Source organism: Dipodomys spectabilis, unplaced genomic scaffold (assembly GCF_019054845.1).
Source record: "Dipodomys spectabilis isolate Male_0828 unplaced genomic scaffold, ASM1905484v1 ptg000002l, whole genome shotgun sequence".
NCBI classification, from domain to species: Eukaryota; Metazoa; Chordata; class Mammalia; order Rodentia; family Heteromyidae; genus Dipodomys; species Dipodomys spectabilis.
In genome coordinates this window covers 44,335,385-44,362,792 of record NW_024870679.1, presented here as the reverse complement: position 1 = coordinate 44,362,792, position 27,408 = coordinate 44,335,385, and the positions used below count along the sequence as shown (strand labels likewise).

General features: G+C 47.3%; 1 protein-coding gene across 3 annotated transcripts in view; it reads left to right on the top strand.

Annotated features, from left to right (window-relative positions):
• Nucleotides 1-8,358: 8,358 nt before the first annotated feature.
• The window catches only part of Stk40 (serine/threonine kinase 40), a 52,297-nt gene continuing 33,247 nt past the window's right edge, over nucleotides 8,359-27,408 (top strand). For 2 of the 3 annotated variants that reach the window (XR_006147080.1, XM_042677035.1), the window contains exon 1: nucleotides 8,367-8,535. The gene's annotated coding sequence lies outside the window, so the exon portion shown is untranslated. Of the gene's footprint in view, nucleotides 8,536-27,408 lie in introns of all 3 variants that reach the window. The other variant, XM_042677034.1, reaches the window with a different exon arrangement.

The following is a 27,408-nucleotide window of genomic DNA, read 5'->3' as shown; positions in this document are numbered from 1 at the left end:
GCAAAAGAGCTCAGGGACAGTGCCCAGGCCCTGAGTTAAAGCCCCATGGCCAGGAAAAAAAAGAAAAGAAAAAAAAGTGAGGCTGTCCCCCTAGCAAACTCCATCATCAACTCAGGGTCCACCTATATTCTGAGCCAGATCCCTGCCATCTCTCTCTGCCTTGAGCCTGGTGTCTTAACAGATGCCATCTTTCACAGCTGCCTTTCAAGGGTCCCACTTCTCAGGCTCACCCTGGGACTCAGACTCCTGTCTGCCTGTGGCCTTGGGGTAGTTGACAAGCCCCCTTTTTTGATCATTTGTGTTGGAATCAGTGATTTACTAAACTAGGGTGTGTCAAATGATTTTTTTTTTAACGGTTTGCAGTTGTGTTCATCTCATAAAACTAAACTTGGATGCAAACAAGTCCATGCTTCAGTGTTCTCCCTGCTGTGTGCCGGGCTTCCTGTCCTGAATAGTAGGCAAGACGGAGATCTCAAACCTGGCTACACAATGGAATCACCTGTCTGTCCACCCCTAAGGTCAGATTTAATTGATGTGGAGTACAACCCAGACACTAGGACTTCTAAGTTTCCCAGATGATTCTGGGAAACACAAAAGAAAGCATAAGACCTATTGTAGGAGTACTTGAGTGTGGTCAGATGGAAAAGGGCCTGTTTTCAGAGGCTATTAATTTCATTGCTGTTTCTGGAAGCTGAGAGGGTGGAGTATCCCATACCTTCCCCTCAGGTGTGGGAGTTCAGTTAATAGCAAGAAATCAAGCAGAGCACTAGTGGCTCACACCTATAACCCTAGCTACTCAGAAAGCTGAGATCTGAGGATCTCAGTTCAAAGTCAGCCTGGGCAGGAAAGTCTGTGAGACTCTTTATCTCCAATTAACTACCAGAAAATCAGAAGTAACACTTTGGTAGAACGCTCAGGGACAGCATCCAGGCCCAGAGTTCAAGCCCCACAACCAACAACAACAAAAATAGCAAGAAATCAGTCCTCAGTTCTAAGAATCGTTGGGTCTGGATTGGAGTTGCCCTCTGTATTCTAAACCTGCCACAGGCAAATGACCACCTCAGTGAAAGTAACTGCCCTGTGGATCCAGAGTTTATGTTCATCAAACAGACACAGAATAACAGCCATGGGCTTTTTGCTGAGCACACGTCAAAATAGGATTTGAACTTGGCCACAAGGAGCTCCTAGTCTAGAGCAAGAGAGGGTCCAGAAAAAAACTAAGATAAAATCCAGTTTGAAAACAGCTATGCCTGAATTCTGAATTAGTCAGCCCACTGAACTTAAAGCACTTGTATTTCATGAGATTTGAGAGAGGATTATCTATTTGGCACCAGCAGGCCAAGGTCACTGCATTCCTATTCTAGCTCAGTCTTTATCAAAGTGTTGCCTGTGGATCATCAAAACTAGAATGTATGCAAGGAATGCTCTTTCTTGGCTCAGACTGGAACCAGAATCTACATTATTAGCCACCTGCCTGCCATGATTCTTCTGCACACTGTGTTTATCTCATTTTCTAGGAGCCCATAACCTCCCTTTGTGTTCAGAGAGGACAGAGGGTCCCAGCTAGGAGAAACCACATCTCATGAGTTTCCAGGCTCTTCTGAAGAGACCAACACCACAAGCTAATCACTGTTAAAAGACACTAGGGCCAATCCCAGGAGGGAAGTCCTTGCTGTAGAAATGTCAACAGATCTTCAGCAAGTGGGAGGAAAGATGATGAGCTGGTGGGGAGTTCCCACAGCAGCCTTCCTGATAATATGCTCACATTCCAGATGATGTGAGCATTATTTCATAGGTGAACATTAGTCTAAAGTTGCTTCCAAGCTTGAAGAGAGCTCATGCTGGGGGAAGGGGTGGTGTAGGAGTAGGAGACAGGTCTGACTCTGAGGCTTTAGTGTGTGCTAGGGACTTCTACAGCCTCAGTAGGACCAGTGAAGGAAGCAGCATCAGGCTGTGTGGGTTGCAGAGGAGAAAGGCTCAGGATGTGTTTCCTCCGTATCACCTTCCCTGAGGGGCCTTCTGTTCTTCCTGAGCAGAATTCTGGAAAGATAGATGGGAGGGAGAGGAGTCAATCTCTGCTGTGACTCAAGCCAAGCCTCAAGAGGAGAGCACAGCAATGTCTGCAAGCCTCAAGAAAATGGGTCTCTTGTGGCCTGGTCTTGGATTGCTGCAAAATGCTGTCAGGGGCCCAGTTAAATGCTGAGAAGGCCATAGATTACCAGCCTATGAGAAGCCAGAACTCCCTGACTGCCATCTCACAGGGAGTCAGTTACCCACCATGCATGGCAAAGCACACTGGCACCAACTAAGGGTACAATATGATAGATAACAATCTTGCCCCCTAGATGGCTGATACTCTACTGAGGGAGACACAATAAACCAAGAAAGAAAAATATGTACAGAAACTGTGAAGGAAATAAACAGGGTGAATAATGGAGCTAATTTTATTTTGAAAAATAGTCTGAGGAAGTGAAATAAACCGAAAAGGTACCTGCCACTTAAAAGGCCAAGAGAAAGCAGAGGGAATTGCTAGTGCAGGTTTTGAAGTGGCAAAGCTAGGCTGTTCTCCACAGAGACAAGTGAGGTGGAGAAAGGGGTGTTGGGCCACACGATTACAGGCCTTTGGTTAATGTAACTGGTTACAGTCTCTCTCCTCTCTCTTGCCACAGCTCCACTTCCAGCTTTTTGGTGGTTAATTGGAGATGTCTTACAGACATTCCTGCCCAGGCTGGCTTTGAAACAAGATCCTCTGATCTCAACCTCCTGAGTAGCTACGATTATAGGCATGAGTCACCAGTGCCTGCCTGGCTTCTCTTTCCCCATAGGTGCAATGTATTTTTAGTACTATTAGTTCATCTTTCTTTTTCCCCTCTCCCCTCTTCTTTTTCTTTTTGGGGAGAAGGACATATGCTAGAGACTGAATCTGGGGCCTGCATTAAGCACATAATCTATTAAGCTACTATTAAGCTATTAACCCTAAACCCTGGTTCTAATTTCTCATGTGCAGAAAATAGAACTTAGATTTTTTTTTTCTTTTTTTTCGGTAGTAGGGCTTGAACTCATGGCCTGGGCATTATCCCTGAGCAATTTTGCTCAAGGCTAGCACCCTACCACTTTGAGCCACACTGCCACTTCCAGTTTTTTGAGTAGTTAATTGGAGATAAGAGTCTCACAGGAGCTGGGCGCTGGTGGCTCACGCCTGTAATCCTAGCTACTCAGGAGGCTGAGATCTGAGGATCGCGGTTCAAAGCCAGCCCGGGCAGGAGAGACCATGAGACTCCTATCTCCAATAAACCACCAGAAAACCGGAAGTGGCGCTGTAGCTCAAGTGGTAGAGCGCTCGCCTTGAGCTGAAGAGCTGAGGGACAGCGCCCAGGCCCAGAGTTCAAGCCCCACGACCGACCAAAAAAAAAAAAAAAAAAAAAGAGTCTCACAGGGACTTTTTTATCTGGGCTGGCTTTTAACAACGATCCTCAGATCTCAGCCTCCTTACTAGCTAGGATTATAGGTGTGAGCCATTGGCACCTGGCCTGGATTTTCTTTTACTCACTTCAATTCCTGTTTTCCCAACTCAGCCAGAGTGGCAGAAACATAATTGCAGATGCCTCAGAGTTCTCATCACTTTCCTCAGAATGATATCTGGATTCTGGGGCATCTTCTTTCCAAATGCCAAAGCCAGGGAGGAGCTCTCTGATGTGGTGATCATCCAGTCACCTTGGCATCCACTGACAGATTCTCATTTTGTCTAGTCTTTGGGCATCAGCCCTAGAAAGTTGCTTACTTGCCCAACACCAGTGACTCTCACCTGTAATTCTAGCTACTCAGGAGGCAGAGAGGATCACAGTTGAAAGCCAACCCAGGCAGGAAAGGCCATGAGATTCTTCTCTCCAGTTAACCCCCAGAAAACCAGAAGCAGCATTATGGCTTAAGTGGTAGAGCACTGGCCTTGAGCTGAAGAGCTCAGGAACAGTGCCCAGACCCAGAGTTCAAGCCCCACGAAAAAGAAAGTTGCTTATTTAATCACTCCCTAACCAAAAGACCTCTCTTTATGTCACTATGGCTCATCGTCAGGAAACAAGTTAATTAGATTCCTGCTTTCCTGCTCTCCTCAGACTATGTTAGATCCAGAAGTTCTTGGGTTAGGCCCAATTTAGTCAAACGCAGCCCACAGCTTCTCAGCTGCATTTCTCAAGAAGGTTTTGTTACCTGCATGATGAGGCACCTGAGAAAAAGCCAGCATTTGTCCCCTAAGCAACTCCTGAGTACCAGCTGACGTCCCCAGGCCTAGAGAAGTTTCTCTGTGGAAGGGGACCCTTTTTTCCATCCCACTATTAGGTTCCCATATCCCCCCATTCCAGTTTTCTAAATTTGTTTCTACATAGAAATTCTTTCCATTCCTCCCTGCAAGCTGGGCTTTGGAATCCAGAAGCTAAAAATGGATTCTGCATTCATTCTGTTGTACTCTTCATTTCCTGGAGCAACAAATGTGCAGTAACCTAACTACATAAGGGAGGGGCCCCGGAACACCAAGGAAAAGATTGAAGTCATAGTTTCAGATAGTATTGTGCCATCCATGTCTGGATTACCACGGCCTTTGTTCAAGCTCACATCTATACTTTCTGCAGCTTTAGCTGACGTGCACCCCAGTTGATGACAGAACCCAAGGAGTTTTGAGAGCTCAGGTGACACTGTCCCTCCCTGGAAATAGTCCAAGAGTCTATTGCTTGCATGGAGGAGACTGTCAGGGAGGGCACTGGAGAAAGCCCAGTGGGCATGCAGCTTACAGGTCAACTCTCCCTATGGAGATATCATGATATCATGTCCACCTCTCAGCGTGGCTGCACTGGGTGGACTTAGACCATTTCTGTGAGTTCCAGTCTGATATGCCTGGCTCAAGGATCTATAGGGGCAACAGCAATTCTTTGAATGTTGTAGAAGGGTCTAGAGAAGCAGCACATAGCTGAAATATGACAAAACTGGTTTAGTCTGCTATGGGGTGAAATTATGCTCTGGAGTGGTCATTCCAGTCTGCTGTTCCTGATCATAAGCTGCAATGACTGTGATGAATGATATGTTATATATGTGTTATATAACTATATATATATATATATATATATATATATATACACACACACACACACACACACATATTGCCAAATACAAGGCCTGTGTGGAGGAAAAATATTGAAAAAGACTTTAAGGTGAGAAAGTTTGAGACCAATGACCCAGTCCAACTCCATCACTTTTCAGTTAGGAAAGAGATTGCTCGTAAGCTTTCACGGCTATTTAGAGGCAAAAAGCTGAGATGAGCAACATAATGGTCCCTACAAATGGTTTCTGCCTGTCCCATGCCCTCTGCCAGGATTTCTTTACGCACCACAGGGCAGAGCTGTGATACCAGATATGGTATCACAATACTCAATCAGTCTTTGTGGGATGAAAGTAATCTTCCTGCATCATGATAACAACCATGAAAGTTAACAGCCCCATTTTGCAGTTCAAACAAGCTCACAGAAATTAAATGTGAACAACAGAGTATAGATTTGAACTTGGGTCTGCCTAGCTCCAAACTCCATGGTCTGTTTTTGCCAGTACCAGGGCTCTTCTACTTTTTTTTTATTTATTTATTTATTTTCCAGTCATGGGGCCTGAACTCTGGGCCTGGGCACTGTCCCTCAGCTCTTCAGCTCAAGGCTAGCGCTCTACCACTTGAGCCACAGCGCCACTTCCGGCTTTTTTCCTTTTTGCTTATGTGGTGCTGAGGAATCGAACCCAGGGCCTCAGGCATGCAAGGCAAGCGCTCTACCACTGAGCCACCTTCCCAGCCCCAGGGCTCTTCTACGTTGAGTCATGGCGCCACTTCCATTTTTCTGGTGGTTAATTGGAGATAAGAGTTTCACAGACTTTCTGCCTGGGCTGGCTTTGAACTGTGATCCTCAGATCTCAGCTTCCTGAGTAGCTAGGATTACAGGTGTGAGCCACCAGCACCCAGCTCACTAGTTTAGTTTTTTCACTCAAGGCCAATATTCTACCACTTGAGCCACCTCTACTTCCAGCTTTTTGTTGATCAATTGGAGATATAGTCTCACAGATTTTTCTGCTTGGGCTAACTTAAAACCTCTATCCTCATCTCTCAGCCTCCTTAGTGGCTAGTATTATAAGCATAAGCCACCACCACCTGGCTTTCCATGATCTTAACTGTTATACAATTCGGTTTCCCAGGGCTCTTGATGATGAGTAAGGTTTCAGTTGCCTCTGTTCCCCACAGTGGTTATACCTAGCCACACTCAAAATTTGCCATATTTAGGCTTTATGGATTGATCATCAAATGAAGACAAAAACCAACCAGTAAGGTTGGCAGGTTCAAAGCATCAAGAAGCCCCTATGGCTTGCAGCCTCCTCCCGTCCTTCTGTGATAGGTAGAGATGTGACTATATACCTCTTTAAGCCACAATCTCCGGCTGTTGTGACAGGTGTCACTTTGCTATGTCAGCACCATCTGCCAGTGAGCTGGAGTTGGAGAGCCAGAGTTGAAGAGCCAGGAGGGGAATGTCAGTGTCAGTGTATGTGTGTCCCAGCGATCTTTCATGTTTTTCATGTTGGTGTCCTGGTGACAGATTTTCTTTTCTGGCTGGCACTTTTAGTTTCTATTCATTACCTCTCTCCTCCGCTCTTTTTCTCTTCCTCCCCTTTGTTACAATTCTATATTTTGAATCAGCCAACAGTCTCCAGGGGATGGGAATGGTGGTGTCAGCACTGAGTGAGTCATCTAGCTGATAATTAGAGCTCTGGAAAACCCAAAACTCATTCTTGTGAGAGTTAGGGCTTCCGGAATCCCTAGGCTTTTCCCTTGTCAGAGAAAGGAGCATGGTGGGCTGGGGCCTGACTTCACCAGGCTTGTTTTGAACATCTACCTGACTGAGGCTTTGCCACTGACATGAGTGAGAGCACTGGCTGGGTCCTGTGAGAAGCTGATTGCATAACTCACTGAGCCCTCACAGAGATCTTAGGAAGTGTTATCCCTATTTAGAAACCCAGGACTATTAGGGAATTTGCAGGGATTCAAATCCTAGTCTTTTGGAATCCACCAGATTTAGTTCAAATCTCAGCCCTGCCATTATTAGCTGTGTGTCTTTGAACAGGTTACCTCCTTTCTCTGAGCTCTAACTTCCTTCTGGGCAAAATAGAGGCCTAAATCTCTAAAAAGCTTCACTCAGTAGGTGGCACAACAGTGAGAGGTACTCTGATTAGTGTTGTTTTTCAGCCTCTCAGCAGCTCAGTACCAGGCATTCAGAGAGACAAAGAAGTGGACACAGGCTAGCCAAGCAGACCGCATTCAGACCAGCCCTCATGTCCAGCACTTCCTGTGTGGACAAGGCAAAATACACCTACTCGTTAAATGGCTGGCCACACACACTAGGGAACCTCAGCAGTGCTCACGGGCTTGGATACATGCACCTACTAATGGATAGAGTGATCCAGAGGACAGCTGAAAAAAGCTTAATTAAAAAGTCACAAGCAGCAAGCCACCCCAGCTCACTTCTCTAAGACAAAGGAGTGGGGCTATGGCTGCCAGTGCTGTTGCCACTGAGCCTTTCAGGCTGTTTCTGCTTGCCAGGGAAGGGAAGTCAGACTCTCAAAGCCCCAGTGAGTCATCAGCCTGATGCAATCCCTTTAAAGGGCTCTTCGGCTGGTGCAAGAAGCTGATTCATGGAGGGCGTGGTTGCCGGAGGAGGAGGAGGAGGAGGAGGAGGAGAAAGGGACTGAAACTACCCAGAGGGACGAAGCCAAGTTAGATGGCTGGAATTGTTCATTGTAACTCATCACTGTCATCCTTCCTGGTCCCAGGACCTTCAGATTGACGCTAAGGGGCCGCAAGGGAAATGATTTGTGAGCGCTGCGACAGGAATCCCTGTCTTTTACGGGACCTAATTGCGGCGTTTTCCGCACCGAGTTTGAGAAAGCCGATGCATGAGGGTCAAGTAAGGATTGCTTTTCTGGTAAATAAACGGCAGTCGGCCAGTGGTGCAACCAGTCCAACCCTGTCAAAGCAAGTGTAGGGCCCACAGGTTTCTACAAAGTCCCGGCGAGGCGGCGCCCCGTCCCAACCTCACCGCAGACACAGGTTAGCGGTAAGTACCGCCTCCTAGAGTCTCATTCTCCAATCATTTCACAAGAATCGACCCACTGTCCACTCTGAACCAATCCTCAATCTGGTCTTGGCCTCCCTCCCTGAAGGCTTCCGCCCGTGGTCAAGATGGCGCCCCAGCCCGCGGTCCATTGACTCAAACTAGGGGGCAGGTCCTGGGGGCGTGGTCGAGGCGAGGCGAAGGTTCACGTCACTTCCGTTGTCAGGTGGCGGCGCCGCAGCCATGGAGGGAGGCGGCGGCGGCGGCTCGGGCGGCGACACTGGGAGACGGCGGTGAGCGGCTCCCACGCCCCCGGCCCGGCCCTGGCCCCCGGGACGGAGCGCCGAGCAGCCCCCCGGCTCCGGGCTGCGGACTATGGGCGAGCAGCGCTGACCACCCGGGGAAGGTGAGGCAGGGGGGTCCCGGCGCGGGTTGCCGGGCAGGGGCTGCGTGTTGGGGGGTTGGGCCTGGGTGGCCCTGGCGGTGGGACCTGACTAACTGACCCGAACCATCTGGGCATGAGCGAAATGGCCACAGCCAATGCTCTCTTCTCTGTCGGGGTCTGTCCTTCCCCGGGGGGCAGGGGCGGCAGCCTCGGTCCCCGTCGCAGCCCGGGGAAGGCTGGGCACTTCCAGCTTTGCCCAGATCCACTCAGGCAATAAGTGAAACAGCCAGCGTTTCAACCCAACCAGGTTTTCCGCGCCCTCCGCCTCTCCCTGCTACCCCTCCGATCCCGAGAGAGACTTGAAAGTTAGGATGCGTCCCCAGGGAGTCCAAGCAGGGCCCCTTCCTCTTGTCGCCCTCACCCATTGGCACCGGTACCAGCGCTGCTGGAGAATTTTCACATCCTGGGCGGCGTTCAGGTACGAGTCAGAGCTACCTGCTTGCCAGATCCACGTTTGGCCGGTCTTATCCAAAGCGAAAGCTTGCTGTGGTCAGTGTTTCACCTGCCTGTCGGTCAGGCCCGCCCATTCCCACGCCACTTGGCCCCACCTTCGGCCCGGAGATAGGACCTTCGGATTCCCCTTGGCGTTGTCCACCCTTCCACCGTACCCCCCACCACTCCCCAAGTTTGTTGTCTTTTGATTGGCGGAAGGAAGAGGTGACAGCCGCCTTCTGTGGCAGAGTAGACTTTGCCCTGTTTTAAGTCACTGGAGGAAACTGGTTGGCTTTGCTTGGTTTTGAGAACCAGTGGGGAAGAAGGTAGTCATGCTGGGTCAGGAGCCGATCCCTCTTTGCTGAGTAGTTTTGCATGAGATAAGGAAGAGCAGCAAACGTGTAATTGTAGGGCCCAGAGAATTCTTACTTGTAAACAGCTTTCCTTAATGGCTCTGCTATGCCAATGTGTGTGGATTAGATATAGACTGTCTAGGTAGTCCTCATTCATTCATTCATTCCTCACATAACAACAGGATCCTTGCTTGTGAAAAACAAGTGCTGTATAGTATTGTCTTTATGGTATAGTCATTAAGAGTGGGCTTTGGAGTAGTCATACTTCTCAAGTTCAAATTCTGGCTGAACATCTTTCTAGCTGTATGACCTTGGGCACTTTGCTGAAACTGTCTGAGCTTTGGTGTCCTCATCTGTAAAATAAGGGGTGATACAAAATTATTATGGAATTGAAAAGTTAACAAACACATGCAAAACATATAGAATCATGTCCACCACTTAACAGTTCAATAAATGTTAGCTAACCCTTTTATTACTTTATTTTTATTAGCATAAATTAATTGTACAAGGAGCTCATGGTTTAGTTAAGAAGTGACTGGCCTGTAAACAAATAGTTGAAATGTGATCTGAAAAAGCTAGCAGCATCAGGAACAGTGCTGTGGAAGCCCAGCAGAGGAAGCCATAGCTCAGTCACTGCCAGCTCAGTCCGGGATATAGGATGGGATACATGTCATTGGTGATGCTAGAAGAAGAAAAGGCTTGGGTAGGTGGGCATGAAAGGAAAAGGGAGTAAGAGAGAGAAATGTGTTTTTTATTCTAGGAACCTCAGATTGTTCAATGTACGGGTATGGTGCAAGGTGAAGCAATAGTTGACTAGAACTAATCACATTAATGATGGGACTTTATCCCCAGGACAGTGAGATGCTTTTCACCTTTTAAGACAAGGCATGGCATAATTGGGTCCCTGTTTTAGATTGAGGTCTCTGGAGCCCTAGTAAAGGAGGGGGAGGAGGGCTAAATGGCTGGAGAATTTTCAGAGACAACTGTGGGCTTCTGAAAGGAGAGTTGGTATCCGGGTAATAGATCTCTGCTGAGAAATGACAGGTGTAACCAGTGCACATAGGCCTGGCATGTGAGCCTTTCCTTTCTCTTCTTGGGATTGCAGTTCACCTAAGCATCCAGGGAGGTGGGACTGCCCTCCCAGAAAGCCAGCTAGTGGTAAGGAGTGTGTATTGACTTACTTGTGCCTTTAATTTGACCTTTAGGAAAGGCAGTAAGTTGAAGAGGCTGAGAGGTTATTTGGCTCAGTTATTAGATCTGAGTTCTAATCCCAGGTGTGCTAGTCACAAGCGGTTACTTATTCTCCATACTTAGCTTTCTCATCTATAAAATGGGGCATAGGAGTACTTCCCTAGTAGGGCAGTTGTGAGGATTCAGTGAGAACTTGCAGATTGAGTACTTAGTACTCACTGAGTAGTAAATGCAGACTCAAGCAGTAAATGCTTGAGAAGTGCTAGTTTTTATTACAGGTTATTGTAAAGAACTCGTGCAAATTAGTGAAGACAGTTCATGGGAATTAGCATGCTCATTGAGCTGTTAAAGCTGTCCTATATGATCATAAAAGCAGGCGGGTGCCAGTAGTTCACACCTATAATCCTAGCTACTCAGGAGGCTGAGATCTGAGGATCACTGTTTAAAACCAGTAGGAAAATCCTTGAGACTTATCTCCAATTGACTACCAGAAAAAACAGAAGTAGCCGTTGTGGCTTAAAGTGGTAGAGCACTAGCCTGAGTGAAAAAGCTCAGGCTCTGAGTTCAAGCCCTATTGCCCGCCCCCCTCACTCCTGCAGCCTGCAGAAACAAACAAAAACACAAGAGCCCAGAATTTCTTTTGTATTGTTTTTGGAAAGGAAATCTATAGAGAGTTTACCCAATGCCAATAATTCAGCTAGGCACTATGTGTGCATGGTGGTGTGTGTGTGTGTGTGTGTGTGTGTGTGTGTGTGTGTGTGTGTGTGTGTGTGTGTGTGTGTGTGTGTGTGTGTGTGTGTATTACTGGGGCTTAAACTTAGGCATTGTTTCAATAATTCAGCTAGGCACTATGTGTACGTGGCAGTGTGTGTGTGTGTGTGTGTGTGTGTGTGTGTGTGTGTGTGTGTGTGTATTACTGGGGCTTAAACTTAGGCATTGTTTCTTAGCTTTCTTACTCAAGGCTGGCACTCTACCACTTGAGCAACTTCTGGCTTTTTGCTGGTTAATTGGACATAAGAGTGTCTCATATTTGTCTGCTTGGTCTGGCTTCAAACCTCAATCCTCAGGTCTCAGCCTCCTGATAAGGTAGAATTTTAGGTGGGAGCTACTGGTACCCAGCTAAAAGGATCATTTTTAAATAAATATAGAAGTAAGAATACAGAGAAAAAAGATTATCAAGCTGGGTGCCAGTGGTTCATGCCTGTAATCTTAACTACTCAGGAGGCTGAAATCTGAGGATCACAGTTCAAAGCCAACCTGGGCAGGAAAGTCCATGCGACTCTTATCTCCAATTAGACTACTCAGAAAAAGCCAGAAGTGGTGGTGTAGCCCAAGTGGTAGAGCGCTAGCCTTGAGCACAAAGAGGCTTGGGGACGGCACCCAGGCCCTGAGTTCAAGGTCAGCAAAAAAAAAAAAAAGTACCATTTTTAAATATACACAGGAGAAAATGTTATTTAAAGTTTCTTCTATGTGAGTTCCCTACCAGTGACCCTAGTCTGGTCTTGCAATCTTCAGGAAGCATCACATTAATTTATGTATGTGGTATCTTAATACAGAACCTTAAATGTACACATGAGCTCCCATGTGTTGCTGGCATGTGTTAGGTACTGGGATGGGAGGAAGAAGATGGAAGGAAGACCCTGCCCAGAAGGAGGTTGTGGTCCAGCTAGGACAGGCCGGCATTAATCCATGGACTCTTGCACAGAGCTTGGTGAGTGTCTCCTAAAAGTCTGGGCAGCATGTAGCGGGAATTGTGTGAGTAGGAGTGACTCACCTTGGGATGAGGAGGAGGAGATTAAGGAGAACCTTGGGATCCCTTTGAATTTGAATTGGACCTGGAAGAATAAGTAGTTCCTGGATGTATAGGTGGAAGCAGTGTAGCACAGGTGCAGATGTGTGCCACAGGGGTTCCAGCAGAGAGTGTAAAGAGACCTGGCTGCAGGACACACTGGAGAGTTAGGCATGTACCATGCAAGATACTTCAACTTTGCATCTTGCCAAGTGCTGGTTGGCTCATGCCTGTAGTCCTGCTACTCAGGCAGCTGAGATTTGAGGATCCTGGTTCAAAGCTAGCCCAGTCAATTAAGAGAAATCCAGAACTGGAGTTGTGGTTCAAGTGGTAGAGCACTAGCCCTCTGCAAAAAGAGCTCAGAAATAATGCCCAGGCCCTGAGTTCAAGCCTCAGGGCTGATACCGCACCCCACCCTCTAAAAAATAAAAAACGCATTTTGCATCCTGTTGGTGATAGATATCGGGTGTGGAAGAAGCAGTTTGACTTATACCTTCCACAGAGCCCTCTTGTGGGTGGAGGATAGAGTGGGGAAAGTGAGTCGGCTTGTCCAGTAATTGCAGCAAGAACTGGTAGCATTTTGGATCATGCCAGAGACAGTGAAGATGGGACAGAAGGTCAGAGATTTGAGGGAAATCAACTGGACTCTGGAAGTGTTTAGAAGTGATGGTTGAGGGAGGACATGGCAGGTGGCCCTGTGGTTCTTGGTTTGGATGACAGAGTGAATGACAGCACAGAGATAAGGTGGCTCAGGAGTAGATAATAGTTCATGGAATCTTCCAGTTCCATTCAGTAATTCATGAACTCATCCTCAAGGGAGAGGATAGATTACAAAGACTTAAGAAACCCTCTCCAAAAAAAAAAAAAAAAGAAAAGAAACCCTCTCTAGCTGTGGTACGGGCCCCCTTCTGGTTTTGCCTGTGTCAGAGAGAGGGCACCTTCCTCTCCTCTGTCCAGTTTGAGGGAAATGAACTTAAGTTCTAGAAACTCTAGTGCAGCCCCTCCATCTGCCCCATAGCATCCCTGATTTTCCCCCAACCTATAGCCTGAATAGGGTCCTGAATAGCAGTGTCCCCAAAGATGGCTTTCTCTGGAGCTCCTATGTAGAAAGAGGCTTTAAGATTGGATTTGTTGCTTGATGCTGGGTCAGCAAATGCAGCTCTAATTCTCAGGAAGGAGAAGTGTTTACTGGAGGCCACTTAGCTCTCAGAGGCTGAAAGAAGGGAGAAGCAGCAACCCTGGTACCCTTCTCCCCCTGAGTTATGGGGGATCCAAGAGCTGTCCCTCAGTTACATTGGGCATTGGAAAGGAATGGGCTGCTGGGCAGTGCTTCAGACAGAGAAGTTTTCCCAGCACTTGTTTTTTGTGTTGTAGAGAAAGTATGCAGGAAAGTGACCTAAAGCAGGAACATTTTTCTCCTCTACCTGATCAGGTGAGACAGTGGCCCTGAAGTTGGTTTTAGGCCCATAGCCTCCCCTGAGTATCTTGCCAGGTTCTGTAATCCAGAGCCAAGAATGGAAAAGTTAACTTGTTTGACATACTTAACTTGTTTGACATACTTACTTTTTTAAATTTAGAGCTGGTACTTCTGTGGCATATGCACGTTTGTCTGGGTTATTTTTGCCTACATTTTGTACCATCTTGAATATAACTGAACAAGCTCTCTGCTGATGCTAAACATAGGTTATTTTCTGTCTTTTTGTTCTCCAAAGCTGAATTCATATGCGTGATTCGGGCTACCTTAAGTATCTGTAGGGTATATTCCTAGAAGACTCTTTGATGCATCAAAGAGTCACTTTTTTAAAAGAATCTCTGGCTGATTGCCAGTGGCCCACTTCTAAAATTCTAGTTACTTGGGAAGCTGAGATCCAAAGGATTGTAATTCTAGGACAGTCCAGGCAGAAAAATCCATGGGAGACTGTAACAACAGAAGAAACTGGGTGTGGTCTATTCGTCATCTGTCGTCTCTACTATGACTGGAAGTATAAAGTAGGTAGATCATAGTCCAGGTGCAGGTTCTGAACTCGAAGCAAGACCCTCTCAAAACTAATCAGAGCAAGCCAGGTGTCAGTGGCTTACACCTGTAATCCTAGCTACTCAGAAGACTGAGATGTGTGAGGATTGTGGTTTGAAGCTAGCCCAGACAGGAAAGCCTGTGAGACTCTTTATCTCCAATTAGCTACCAACAAAGCTGGAGCCATAGCTCTAGTGGTAGAGCACTAGCCTTGAGCACAAAAAATTCAGGGACAGTGCCCAGGCCCTGGGTTCAAGCCTCAGGACTGGCACACACAAAATTTTTTTTGGAGGGGGTCCGGTCATGGGGCCTGAACTCTGGGCCTGGGCGGCTGTCCCTCAGCTCTTCAGCTCAAGGCTAGCGCTCTACCACTTGAGCCACAGCGCCACTTCCAGCTTTTTTCATTTTGCTTATGTGGTGCTGAGGAATCAAACCCAGGGCCTCAGGCATGCAAGGCAAGCGCTCTACCACTGAGCCACCTTCCCAGCCCAACAAAAAAAATTTTAAATAATAATAAAAATAAGCACCCGGCACTGGTAGCTCACACCTGTAATACTAGCTACTCAAGATGCTAAGATTTGATGATTGAGGTTCAAAGCCAGCACAGGCAAGAAAGTCTATGAGACTCTTTTCTCCAATTAACCACAAAAAAAAAACCCAGAAGTGGAGCTGAGGCTTAAAGTGGTAGAGTGCTATCTTTGAGTGAAAAAATCTCAGGGATAGTGCCTAGGTCCTAAATTCAAGCCCCAGAACTGATTTAAAAAAAAAATAGAGCAAAAAAGCATTTAGTGGCTCAGTCTTAGGGTGCCTGCCTAGAAGCCAAAACTCGAGTTCAGAGCTACCTAACAACAAATATACACAACATACACACAACAATCAAAGAATTTCTGGAGTCTTTCTTTCTTCCCTCCCTTCCTTCCTCCTCCCTTCTTCCTTCCCTTCCCTCCCTCCCTCCCTTCCATTCCTTCCTTTCCTCCCTCCCTTCCTCCCTTCTTTCCTTCCTTCTTCCATCCTTCCTTGTCATGGGGCTGGAACTCTGGGCCTGAGTGCTGTCCCTGAGTTCTTCGGCTCAAGGCTAGAGCTTTACCCCTTGAGCTACAGCACACTTCCGGTTTTCTGGTGGTTTGAACTGTGATCCTCAGATCTCAGCCTCCTGGCTAGCTAGGATTACAGGCGTGAGCCACTGGCACCCAGCTCTTCCACTCTTTCTTCCTTTCCTTCTTTCTGGGGTGTTTGTGTTGGGGGCAACACGTATGCCTATACTAGGGCTTGAACTCAGGGCTTTGCATACTCACTTGGCTTTTTTTTTTTTTTTTGCTCAAGGCTGGTGATGGTGCTCTACCACTTGAGCCACACCTTCACTTACAGCTTTTTTTCTAGTTAATTGGAGATCAGAGTCTTGTGGACTGTTCTGCTCAGGTTTATATGCATGTAAAACTACTTTTCCATATTCATCTTCATTCGTGTGTGTGTGTGTGTGTGTGTGTGTGTGTGTGTGTGTGTGTGTGTGTGTGTGTGTGTGTGTGTGTGTAGAATAATCTTACTACTTACTAGTTTAGTAGCATGCTCCCTGTATTACCAGATTATTTAGAATGGGCTTCATAGTGTGCTGTCTTCTGTAGGTGCTTCCTCACCAACAAAAAGGAAGGAAAATAGCAAAAAAAATGAGAGATCCCACTGGTGTTAGGTCCTTTGCTAAGTTGTTGACTGCAAGGAAATGTTTTACAAAAAGCACAGCCAGGCTTGGCGGACATCAATATCTTGCCCACTGTTACCAGCCAGTAAAGACAGAGTCCACACCATCCCCTTCCCGGGTCTATCCAACTCTGGCCTAGATAATCCAAATCTACATAGATTCTTGGACTCCTGGAGCTAGAGGGGGTCATGTCAAAAGGTTCCCCAAGCTAACCCAGTCTCTCCTTTACCGAAAATATGAAGATGCCACTGGTTAGAGACAAGTTCCTCCCCATCCTGCCCTGTGAATAGTAGGTAAGGACTTCCAACAGCAGTTAAGCTGTTAAGCAGTCTCAGCTCAAATCAGGCCTGGCTTCAGAATACAGCTCTGCTACTGGCTGAGTGACCTTGATCAAGTCATTCTAGCCTCTGTTTTCTGCTCTGCAGAATGGGCATAAACATCCCTGGGCCTAAGGTAGAAATGAGGAGTTAAGATATTGTTTGTAGCATGTTTATTCTAGTGTCTGGCACGTAGTCAAGGGCCTGGGCCCAGCTCTGGTGAGGTCCAGGTGGTGTCTTTGTTTATAACTCTGTGAGTAACCCCAAAGCATCATTCTAATACAGCTTTCTGTCCCTGGGGATTCCAGGTAGCATGCAGGAAGTTCTGTATAGGCGTATTTGCAAGCTGCCTGAGAGAGTTGAAGCTTACCAGGTGTGCTGACCTTGACCCTTTCACCCTCAGCCTCTGGTGCACTCTTGTGTCAGCACAGAGGCTTAAACATCTGAGGCACTTAGTTTACACCTGTTCATATCATATCTTTTCAAATCTGACACTCTGATGTCCACCCTTTCAGATTCCATTCCATTACTGCTTAACGATTGTAATGGATTCAGAGAAAATGTTTTGATTTTCAAAGTATGTAGTATAAATATAGTACTATATGGTAAAATAGTCAAATAATATGTACAAGAAAATAAAGTAAAACTCTTCTTTCTTAGGCCCCTAATTCTATTGCCTGGATAGCATTCATTGTTAAATTGCAAGGGTGTGTATAATTTTAACAAAAATAGGAACCCTATTAAACATACAATATTGCAGTTTGCTGCTTTTTTTTTCCTTTTTTTTTTCCTGACAGTTCTGTGGCTTGGACTTAGGGCCTGGGCACTATCTATGAGCTTCTTTTGTTCAAGGCTAGCACCCTACCACTTGAGCCACAGTTCCACTTCTGGCTTTTTCTGTTTCTGTGGTACTGAGAAATCGAACCCAGGACTTCACACATGCTAGGCAAACACTCTATCACTAATCTACATCCCCAGCCCTTTTTTTGGGGGGGAAGGGATAATGTATCATGGATGACATTTTCCTTAGCACGTATAGACCTAGCTGTAAACAATGTATAATAATCCACTGTCTAGATAGCACAGTTCTTTCCTGATAGACATTTCAAGTATTTCCTGTCTAGGGCATAGAGGTATTCTTATTTTTGTGGTTTTGCCTTTTGCTGCTACACGTGTTCCCAGATGTAGCATATATATGGCCATATATATGGTGAATAAACCCCTAGTACTATGGAATTTTATATCCTGAACTATTTATATTTTCTTTTCAATTTTGGCTGAGACATGCATGTTTTCTGCATGGCTCCGAACTTGAGACCTGCATTCAAGCAAGCATGGTGAAAGTACTTGAGATCAGCACAACTTAACCTCTCAGTGACTTGGAGCAGATGAGATCTTCTCTTGGGCCCACCCACCAGAATGGCTGGTGGAGGAGAACTCTTAAAGAGCAGGGTCTGCCCATCCGCCTCTGTATTTATGCCAAGAAGCCTTTTACACCCTCAGTAGCCTTAGCCATCAACACTTTATAAACTTTAAAAAGTGAATTGTATTGTTTGTACTGAATTGTATTGTTTGTACTGTTGTATTGTACTTTAAGTTCTTTTTCTTTTTTTTTTTTTTTGTTGGTCGGCCTGGGCACTTCCCTCAGCTCTTCAGCTCAGCGCAAGCGCTCTACCACTTGAGCCAAAGCACCACTTCCAGTTTTCTGGTGGTTTATTGGAGATAAAGTCTCACGGACTTTCCTGCCTGGGCTGGCTTTGAACTGTGATTCTTAGATCTCCTGATAGATTCTCAGCCTCCTGAGTAGCTAGGATTACAGGTGTAAGCGACCAGCACCCAGCATAGTTTAAGTTCTTGTAGAGGCAGTTAAAGAAAGGCAGTTTGGCTGGGTGCCAGTGGCTCACACTGGGAAATCTGCTACTACATGCTGGCTTCCTGCAGTCTTCAGGAGAGCCTTGAAGAGACTAAGCAGAGATGTGTCCAGATTGTGCAGTGGACAAAGGTGCTCTCAGGTTTAACCAGCCCCTTCTTCTTTGGGCTCCTGCTGCTTTCTCCTGGTCTGATTGAAGCTATCGTGGGTGGTAAGATGAACTCCACATGGGACCCCATGGCATGCCTTGTTCTGGGCTGAGTCATTGCACAAAGCAATAACTGTGTTTTGGGCTGAGGAGCCCCTGAGTCACATGCTCATGCCAGGATCCTCCCTTGCTACAAGCTTCTCTTCTAGCCCTTGTGGCCAGAGCAGGTTGACATGGTAGGGAAAAGCTGTCAATGACTTGCGCCAATGTCCATGTGCATGGCAGAAGGCCCTCTGCAGAGCCAAGTCTCCCAAGCCAGTGTGCTTGGCTACTTCCCCTAATTTGCTTCTGTGGATGGAGAATACCAGGCCGGTAGTCTGAGAAAGAGCTATTAAGTCTGGCCCTTCCTCCTCTCACACCCACACACAGTGACAGATTATTTGTTGTCACATCAGCTGCTTCCAGAGGCAGGGAGGAAGGGTGAGCCTGGTGGCAGGGTTAGCAACATTACCCTATATCCTGTTCTAGTGGCTCTCAGAGTGATTTCTGGTGAAGCCCTCTGCCTCCAGGAGCAGCCATCCTGCTTTAGCATCCACAGGGGCCAGTTCTCAGCCTATTGATGTCTTTTCTCCTGAGGAAGCTGCAGGGAGTCCTGTTTAAGGATTTTCTTCCAAAATTGCCTTGGACACATTCTCTTGGTCAGGGATCTTTATCTTCCAGATTTTCAATGGAGACTTCCTCAGGACAGTGGGGTGAAGAGGGCATAAGCGATTACAGTTTCCTTGTATGGGGATAATCTGTAAGCTTTGCCTCTGTAGCTGGAACCCCTGACTGTCAGGGCAGTGAGGGCTTTCTGGGCCTCAGGCCTACTGAGGAAAGGCTGCCCCAAAGGATGATCAGATGTGTGGATATGGGGGGAGGGGTGGGCTTGGGGGGGCGGTATGCAGGCATTCTCGGAGCTCCCCTCCTACTTCCACTGGCTGAGTCATTTCCTCTCTGGCTGTTGCAGGTATTCTCCCACAGGCCCCTGAGCAGTGCTGCTTCACTGGGTGGGGCTTACTCTATATACTGAGAGGACTCTGGTAGAAGCAGCCTGCTTACTAGAAACACCCCCCCCCCACACACACACACACCCCCGCCCTGCAGTAGAGCACAGCATTTAGCGAATGATGAGGTGTTATGTGTTTTTGATAAATTAGAGCTATGCATATCTAAAAGAATGAACAAAATCATCACTCTGGGAACAGATCACTGCAGAGGCATGAGTCTTTGTCATCAGGGAGCCCTGGATGAAGTCGAAGGATTACTAATCCTCCTCTTCATCCGCCTGCCTCCCCACCCCCCCAGCTTCCATCCTGAGCACAAAGAAAATGGCTCTTCATTCAGCCTTATTCAGAGTCAGTGCAAAAGCCCTGAAACTGGCCTCACAGGAGTGGGAGAGAACAGGGAGCCCCCTGCTCTCCAGGCTTTGGTTTCTTAGCAACACAAAGGGATGAAAGGAAGACAGTTGTGAAGATTAAAGAGAGAATCGAGGAAACCCCAAGAATGATCCCTAGCAAGTACGAGGTCCCCATCAAATGAAACCTAAAAGGGAATGTGCTTGGAGAGACTCACCACTGGGGCGGTCACTGCACATGCCAGGGAACATTCATTCACCTTTTGCCTGGCAGGCTTCAAGACATCAGCTGTAGGATCACATCTGATCCTTCAACCGTCCTGTGAAAGAGGGAATGTTACCATCCTTGTCGTAAAGATGAGGAAACTGGGCCCGTGAAGGGTAGCTGTCTAGGGTCACAAAGCAAGTGAGTGACAAAAGCTAAGACTTAAATCCAGGTTTACATCATCTCATATCGGTCTTGCTCTCCCAACCATCACTGAGTAACCGGTCCACAGTTTGAAACTCTTGATATTGCAGGCTACAAATTTTCTTGGTTTTCTGAGTTGACTGTGGATGAAGAATGGCCCTACATGTGAATATTGAGTTATAGTGGAAGTGGCCTCTAGAATGCACAGGTGCTTACTGCTAGCCGGTGGAAAGGAAATCTTGGTAACCCAAGCACCCTCTCTGGAATCAGCACTCCTAGGACCATGCAGACCTCAGATGGAACCAGGACGGTTGAGGAAGCACTGTGATCACGTAGACTCAGCACTGAAAAACCTGTGCTCACATTCTTGTAACAGCTACCTAGGTATTTAAGCAGGCTTCCAGATCTCTAAATCTCATTATCTTTTTTTCTAGAAAGTGTTGTTTTTATGTGTCTTGGGGGGATATAATTATGTCTTTGCAAGTGCTTTATAAACTATAAAGCCATGTACAAAAAGTATGATAGTTAACTTAAGAGTGTAAGCTTCCCATGTGGATTCTGTCTGAAATTTCCATCCAGAGAGGCATGCAGAGAGCCACTCAGGAATCTGGCAGTCTTCTTGTGGAGAGTGATCTATACAGCATGGATCCACACACAGGTTCTTAGAGGGATCACACATTCAGAGTCACATTGCTTACTTAAAGCTCTCAGCCTGGGGGCTGGGAAGGTGGCTCAGTGGTAGAGCGCTTGCCTTGCATGCATGAGGCCCTGGGTTCGATTCCTCAGCACCACATAAGCAAAAAGAAAAAAGCCGGAAGTGGCACTGTGGCCCAAGTGGTAGAGTGCTAGCCTTGAGCTGAAGAGCTGAGGGACAGCGCCCAAGCCCAGAGTTCAGGCCCCACGACCGGACCCAAAAATAAATAAATAAATAAAAAGCTCTCAGCCTGTTATTCCAGGCATCAGCTAAATGTAACCGATGGCCTCCAATTAGGCAGAATTTGCCTGCAAACTAGTTTTATGCTTCCTTGTCCATGAGTTTCTCTTCCTCGCCCAACAGGAGCTTTGATGCTTTCTAGATACATAACAGTCCCATGCCCTGGGTGGGTGCAGGCAAGCAGAGATAAATTGTACTTGATCTCAGGAGCCCACATCCTGGGATGAGTCAGACAGATAAACCAATGGTCGCAGCCCAGTGGGAAGACATAACACTGTGCTTGGATGCTCTAGAAGCTAGAGGAGCAGCAGCTAGCTCTGTCAGATAGTCTTCCTTGAAGACCTGCTGTGGGTGACACTTTGGAGTGAGGATTAAGGGAAGCACCAGCCAGCAAACTCAGAGCAGGGTGAGGCAGGGGCATTTATGGCACATTCAAGGACTCACGAATCATTTGGTGTGACTACATTTAGTGTTCATATAAGGACACTGAGGTGCGGGGCTGGGAAGGTGGCTCAGTGGTAGAGTGCTTGCCTTGCATGCATGAGGCCCTGGGTTCGATTCCTCAGCACCACATAAGCAGAAAAAGCCAGAAGTGGTGCTGTGGCTCAAGTGGTAGAGCACTAGCCTTGAGCTGAAGAGCTGAGGGACAGTGCCCAGGCCCAGGGTTCAGGCACCATGACTGGCAAAAAAAAAAAAAAAAAAGGACACTGAGGTGGAGGAGATAGCCTAGCTTTGGCAGGCTCACTGAGGAGCTTGGGTTTCTTCTTGAAAACTAGGAGCCTTAGAGGACCTCCATGGCAGGCAGAAATGCTTCAGTTGTCTGGTATCTGTCCAGATCATTACCCAGGTAGCAGCCTAGAGTATAGAGCCCCAGTGCCCTGCTCCTGGTGCAGAAAAACCCTTTGAAGTTGCACTGCAGAAGGGCGCCACCACGTGGCAGGCCCAAAAACTGCATGATGCCTCTTTTTTTCCCCCCCAATCCTTGGACATTTAAGACTAAATTCTTGTCATGACAGGCTGACTGTGCCCAAGGAGGAATATTCAGCCAGGTTTTGCCACTGTGATTGTGTACTCAAAAGCAAGCACTTTGTTTCATTTCTCTGTGTGTGTGTGCGCGTGTGTGTGCACGCGCTTGTGTTCAGGGCCTGGGTGCTGTCTCAGAGCTTTTGTGCTCAAGGCTAGTGCTGTACCACTTGGAGCCACAGCTCCATTTTTAGCTTTTTGGTGATTAACTGGAGATAAAAGTCTCATGGACTTCTTTGTGTCGGCTGGCTTTGAACTACAATCCTCAGCTCTCAGCCTCCTGAGTGGCAGGTGTGAGCCACTGACGCCTGGCTAAGGCAAGCCCTTTTGAACGTGTGAATCAAGGCTTGGGTGTTACTCCAGCAGGTTAGACTTTCTCCCCTGCCTATAAGGACCTGAGAGTGACAGGAATCATGATCCTTCATCCCTAAACTTGATTTGAACATATATCACCTAGGAATGAGGATCTTCAAACTTTTTTTTTCCTCCAGTTATTCCTTGCATTTACTTGGCATGTGTCCTCAGACTGCTTTAATCTAGAATAGCTCTTCAGCTCTTTTTTAACTCTCTTGTTTTTAAGGTGTATAGGCTCATTTTGTTGAAAGGATCTAAGTTATATGAAGTCATATAATCAGGTTCAATTTGTTCCATTTGTACATTTTTTTCCTCTGGGGGTATGGGGGGAAAGGTATAAGTAAGGAATGTATCTTTGTTAAGAGCACCACATCAGGAAGTGAAGGATGTGATATTAACTAGCATCCCAAGGTTCAGGTTGCACCTTCCTTTTTTTTTTGGGTCCAGTCGTGGGGCCTGAACTCTGGGCCTGGGTGCTGTCCCTCAGCTCTTCAGCTCAAGGCTAGCACTCTACCACTTGAGCCACAGGACCACTTCTGGCTTTTTTCTTTTTGCTTATGTGGTGCTGAGGAATCGAACCCAGGGCCTCATACATGCAAGGCAAGCACTATACCACTGAGCCACATTCCCAGCCCCCCTTGCTTTTTTTTCAGTAGAGGTATACATCCCTGAACTGTGCTGTTGAATAGTTTTGGCAAATGCACAGACCCAGAAAGCTATGTCCTGCTGTAGCAGAAGTTTTACAGTACACTTGTTTTGCCCTCTTCCCTCAATCCTGTTTCAAGAGATCATGAACTAGTGGTACCACATCTGAATTCTAGGTTCTTCCAAAAAACCATACATTTTACCCCAACAGTGGAACTATCCAGGATGGACTCATCATCATCCTGCACTGCCCCTTACTGTGCCCCAAGGAGAGAGTTGCCAGCTGGTATGCCAGCTTTGGCTGACACAGTAAATTAGGGCCTCTGCTCCCTCAAGGAGCAGCAAACAACAGGACATCCTCTCTGTGTCTCCATGCAAGAGAAGGTATTACTGCTGATCCACACACAGATATACTCAATCAGCCCTCTGCATATACCTAGCTCTGCCCAGAGCTCTCCCAGCTCCTCAACAGCTCAGCTCACACAGACTTGCTCTTCTCTCACTGGATGGAAGGAACATGACTGTTAAGGTGGACATCAGGCTTGTCGTCTCAGGAAGCAGACACTAGGTCCAAGGCCCTTGAGCCTTAGTGTAGTTACCCTTCTCCTGCTGTCCCTAGCTTCCCACTTCAGTACCTCCTTGAACTAGAGGAAGTCAAAGCTATGAATTTAAGGTCACAGGAGCATAATTTATCAAAAACAGGTCTTCTGCCAAGCCTTTTGTGTGAGTTAGCCACTTAATCTTTACAACAACCTCAAAAGTAAGAAGGGGATTATTCTCTGTAGATATAGAATAAAAAATAGATACAGAATTAGAGCCTCAATGGACTGTGAATCTGGGCTTGACTTATTCTAAAATCCTTGTCTTCTAACTAGAAAGGATTCTATAGCCTCAGGGTGGCAGAATGAGTCATCCATTTCACTCTCAATGTACACAGAGGTGCCCTCTCCCTGTGTTGTGAGGTGAAAGAGACTGAAACATTGTTGTAACCTTTGGGCAGAGACTTGTTCCTCCCTCAGAGGACCTGAAGTAGATCTGGACACCCAGACCCCTCACTAGTACATGGAAAATAGGATTGAGGCCAGGGATGGATGGGAGCTCTGGGTTTGCTTCCAGGTATTAGACGGGTAGGTAGAGGTGGAGAGTCTCTGCCTTCACTAGCTGATGCCAGAGGGAAAAACAAGAAAAATGAAGGGCTATATAACTCAATTATCTATCTATCTATCTATCTACCTACCTATCATGCTGGTATTATGGCTTGAACTGAACCCACGGCTTTGCACTCCCACTTGGTTTTCTTACACATGGCATTCTACCACATGAGCCATGCCTCCAGTCCAGCATTTTCCTTGTTATTTTGGAGACAGAGTCTTGTGTGCTTTTCTGCCCGGTCTAGCTTCAAACCATGGTCTCATACACTCAGCAAGTTGCTGGTTTTTTAACACTTTTTAAAAATTGTTATTATAAGGGTGATATACAGAAGAATTACCATTTCACAGGTCAGGTCATGAGCACATTTCCTTCTGGACAGTGCACTCCCCTTACAGATTTACTTTTTGGTATTGGTAAACATGGAAGCTGAGGTTGGAATGCTGGCAAGGACAAGCTGCATAGTGATGCTGCTGTCTCAGCTTGCCCCTGCAGAGTAGACACAGCCCTTTGACTCCTGGTGGTCATTGGCAACCACTGACAAAACACGGCTCCAGCTGCTGTCTACACACACGCACACACACAGGCTGACCCAGCAAGTACTTCACTGGGCCAGGACCACAGTTTCTTCCCCTCCTTGGGAGGTGGAGATGCAAAGAACTGTCCTTGTACTTTTTTTTTTTTTTTGGGGGGGGGTGGCTAGTCCCAGGGCTTGAACTCAGAGCCTAGGCACTGTCCCTGAGCTCCTTTTGCTCAAGGCCACCACTCTACCACTTGAGCCCAGCACCACTTCCAGCTTTTTCTGTTTATGTGGTACTAAGGAATCGAACCCAGAGCCACATTTCCACACTGTCCCTATACTTTTTGTAGTTACTCATCTCTCCAGAAACTTAAAGGTTGCTGCAAGAAGCAGGATGATTGAGTGTTCAAGGCCTGGGCTATACAGGGAGCCCTTGCCTCAAAGAAAAACAAAACCAAAAAAGGCTGAGCTTGAGTGCCAAGTCTCTGTCCATCTATAGGCCCTGCCATAGCCTCTTGTGCTGGCTCTGTGCATCCTGGGCTCAGGATCCTGTATTCTGGTTGTGAGTGGCAAGACCTCTCCATACCTTTCTAGGCCTTGTATTTGGGTAGGCAGACTGAGCTGTTCCTTAGCTCCATTTTGACTGTTTTTGCAGCCTACCTCTCTCTGGAGGTATGTCCACAAAGCTGAACCTTGCTGTGCCTTTAGTGTCCAACTATCTAGTCCAACTCTCCTATACTGTGTCTCAATGGGCTCCAGGCATCTTTAACCTTAGAACTCTGTGCCTCTCCTGGCTGAGGTGACCTTAAGCCCCAAATTGACATGGTAGGATCAGGCACCCCTGTCTAGACCTGCTAGGGTAGCTGTCCCAAAGCCTAGGCCATCTCATGTTGAGGCCCATGACTCTCCCCAGGCTAGGCAAAGCCCACAGAAGCCCCTTCTTTCAGGATTGCCAGCACAGCTGCAGCCTACACGTGCAGCCGTCGGGCTAGAATCTCTCTCACTGCCTCCCTCCTAGGCACCCCACCCCCAACTGTTGCCTCACTGAGCTTCCTGTTGAGATTCTAAGGGAACTGCTGACCTGTGAGGAGCGAGAACACAGAAGAGTTGATATTTTCAAAGCACTAAGCTGGGCCTGTTGAATTCCTGGGAAGGTGAGCATTTGGCTCAGGAAACACCAGGCAAAATAGCCGTACCTTAGCCAGGCTGGGCCAAGACCCTTTTCACCCAGCCTGAGGACCAATTATCTGTGGAGGAACCTGGGGCCAAGTCCTTCTGAAGCCAGAGGAATCACAGCTGCATCATCATAGGTCTCTGTGAAGCCAGGATCCTCCCCAGTGAGAGCATTGGTGGATACTTGCAGATGTGTCTCTGGAGGGATACATCAGGACAGCTGAGGTCAGGAATGGGAGGTCAGCCTTGGGGCTTCACTCTTACTCCTTATTGAGCCCTGCCACCACACCTGCCAGGCTGCCAGGCCTCTTCCCTGCTGCTTTCTTTGCTGTAGTCAACTCTGGGTAGCATGAACGGATGTTCAGAAAGGGAGGTAGGCTAGCTTGCTCTTCGCCGCCAGCATCCTTTCCTCTCCCTGCCCATCTGTTCCTATCCTTCTGTCTGCCTACATCTTGGAGAAGTTCCCACACCATGTGCTTGAATCGAATCCTGAGTGGGGTAGGTGGGGTCAGGCTGAGCCCACTCATTGTCTGAGCTGCAGCTGCTCCCTGCAAACTGTCGTCTAGACTGTGCGTAGGCCCATAGGCAGTGTCTACACAGATGTGATGTACCTCCCTGGTGCTCTCTAGGGAACCAGGAGACAAAGAGGAGGCCCAGGCCCCAGGGAAGATGGAAAGCAGGGTCAGAATGCCTCCACTGGGGCAGTATGCAGCTCAAGATAGGCACAGGGCTGTCAGCCCTGATAAAAACCATCACCAGGGGCTGGGAAGGTGGCTCAGTGGTAGAGCGCTTGCCTTGCATGCCTGAGGCCCTGGGTTCAATTCCTCAGCACCACATAAGCAAAAAGCCGAAGTGGCGCTGTGGCTCAAGTGGTAGAGCACTAGCCTTGAGCTGAAGAGCTGAGGGACAGCGCCCAGGCCCAGAGTTCAGGCCCCACGACCGGACCCAAAAAAAAAAATCTTTTAGTGAGAGAGTAAGAAAGAGCAAATCTCCCTTTGACCCTAAAGGTTCCTTAGAGAGTTCAGAACAGGATTTCTCAGGGTAATTAATGTTCTCACACTTCACAGCAAGATGCCTGAACCCCATGGGTAATGAATCCTTTCCTTTGGGAGCCTCGGGGCAGGGACACTGCAGGCCCTTTGGCTATGGATGATTAGAGAGAACACTCACTTTGGAAACAGCTGCTTCAGGGCTACAGCTGGCTGCCTTCTCTGTGGAGGCTTGGCTTTAGCATCTGCACAAAGCCCAGTTCCCTTCTCAGTGTTTTATTGGTCCTTAGCTGGCTGTTCTTTGTCAGTAGGAACTTTGGAGGCTCCTCAGAGTGGGAAAGAAGTGGTGGTAGCAGTGGAAAAACAACAGCAATTATGTGGTACATCCACATAGTGTTGGGGAGTCACTGACCTACTCATAGGGGATCTCTT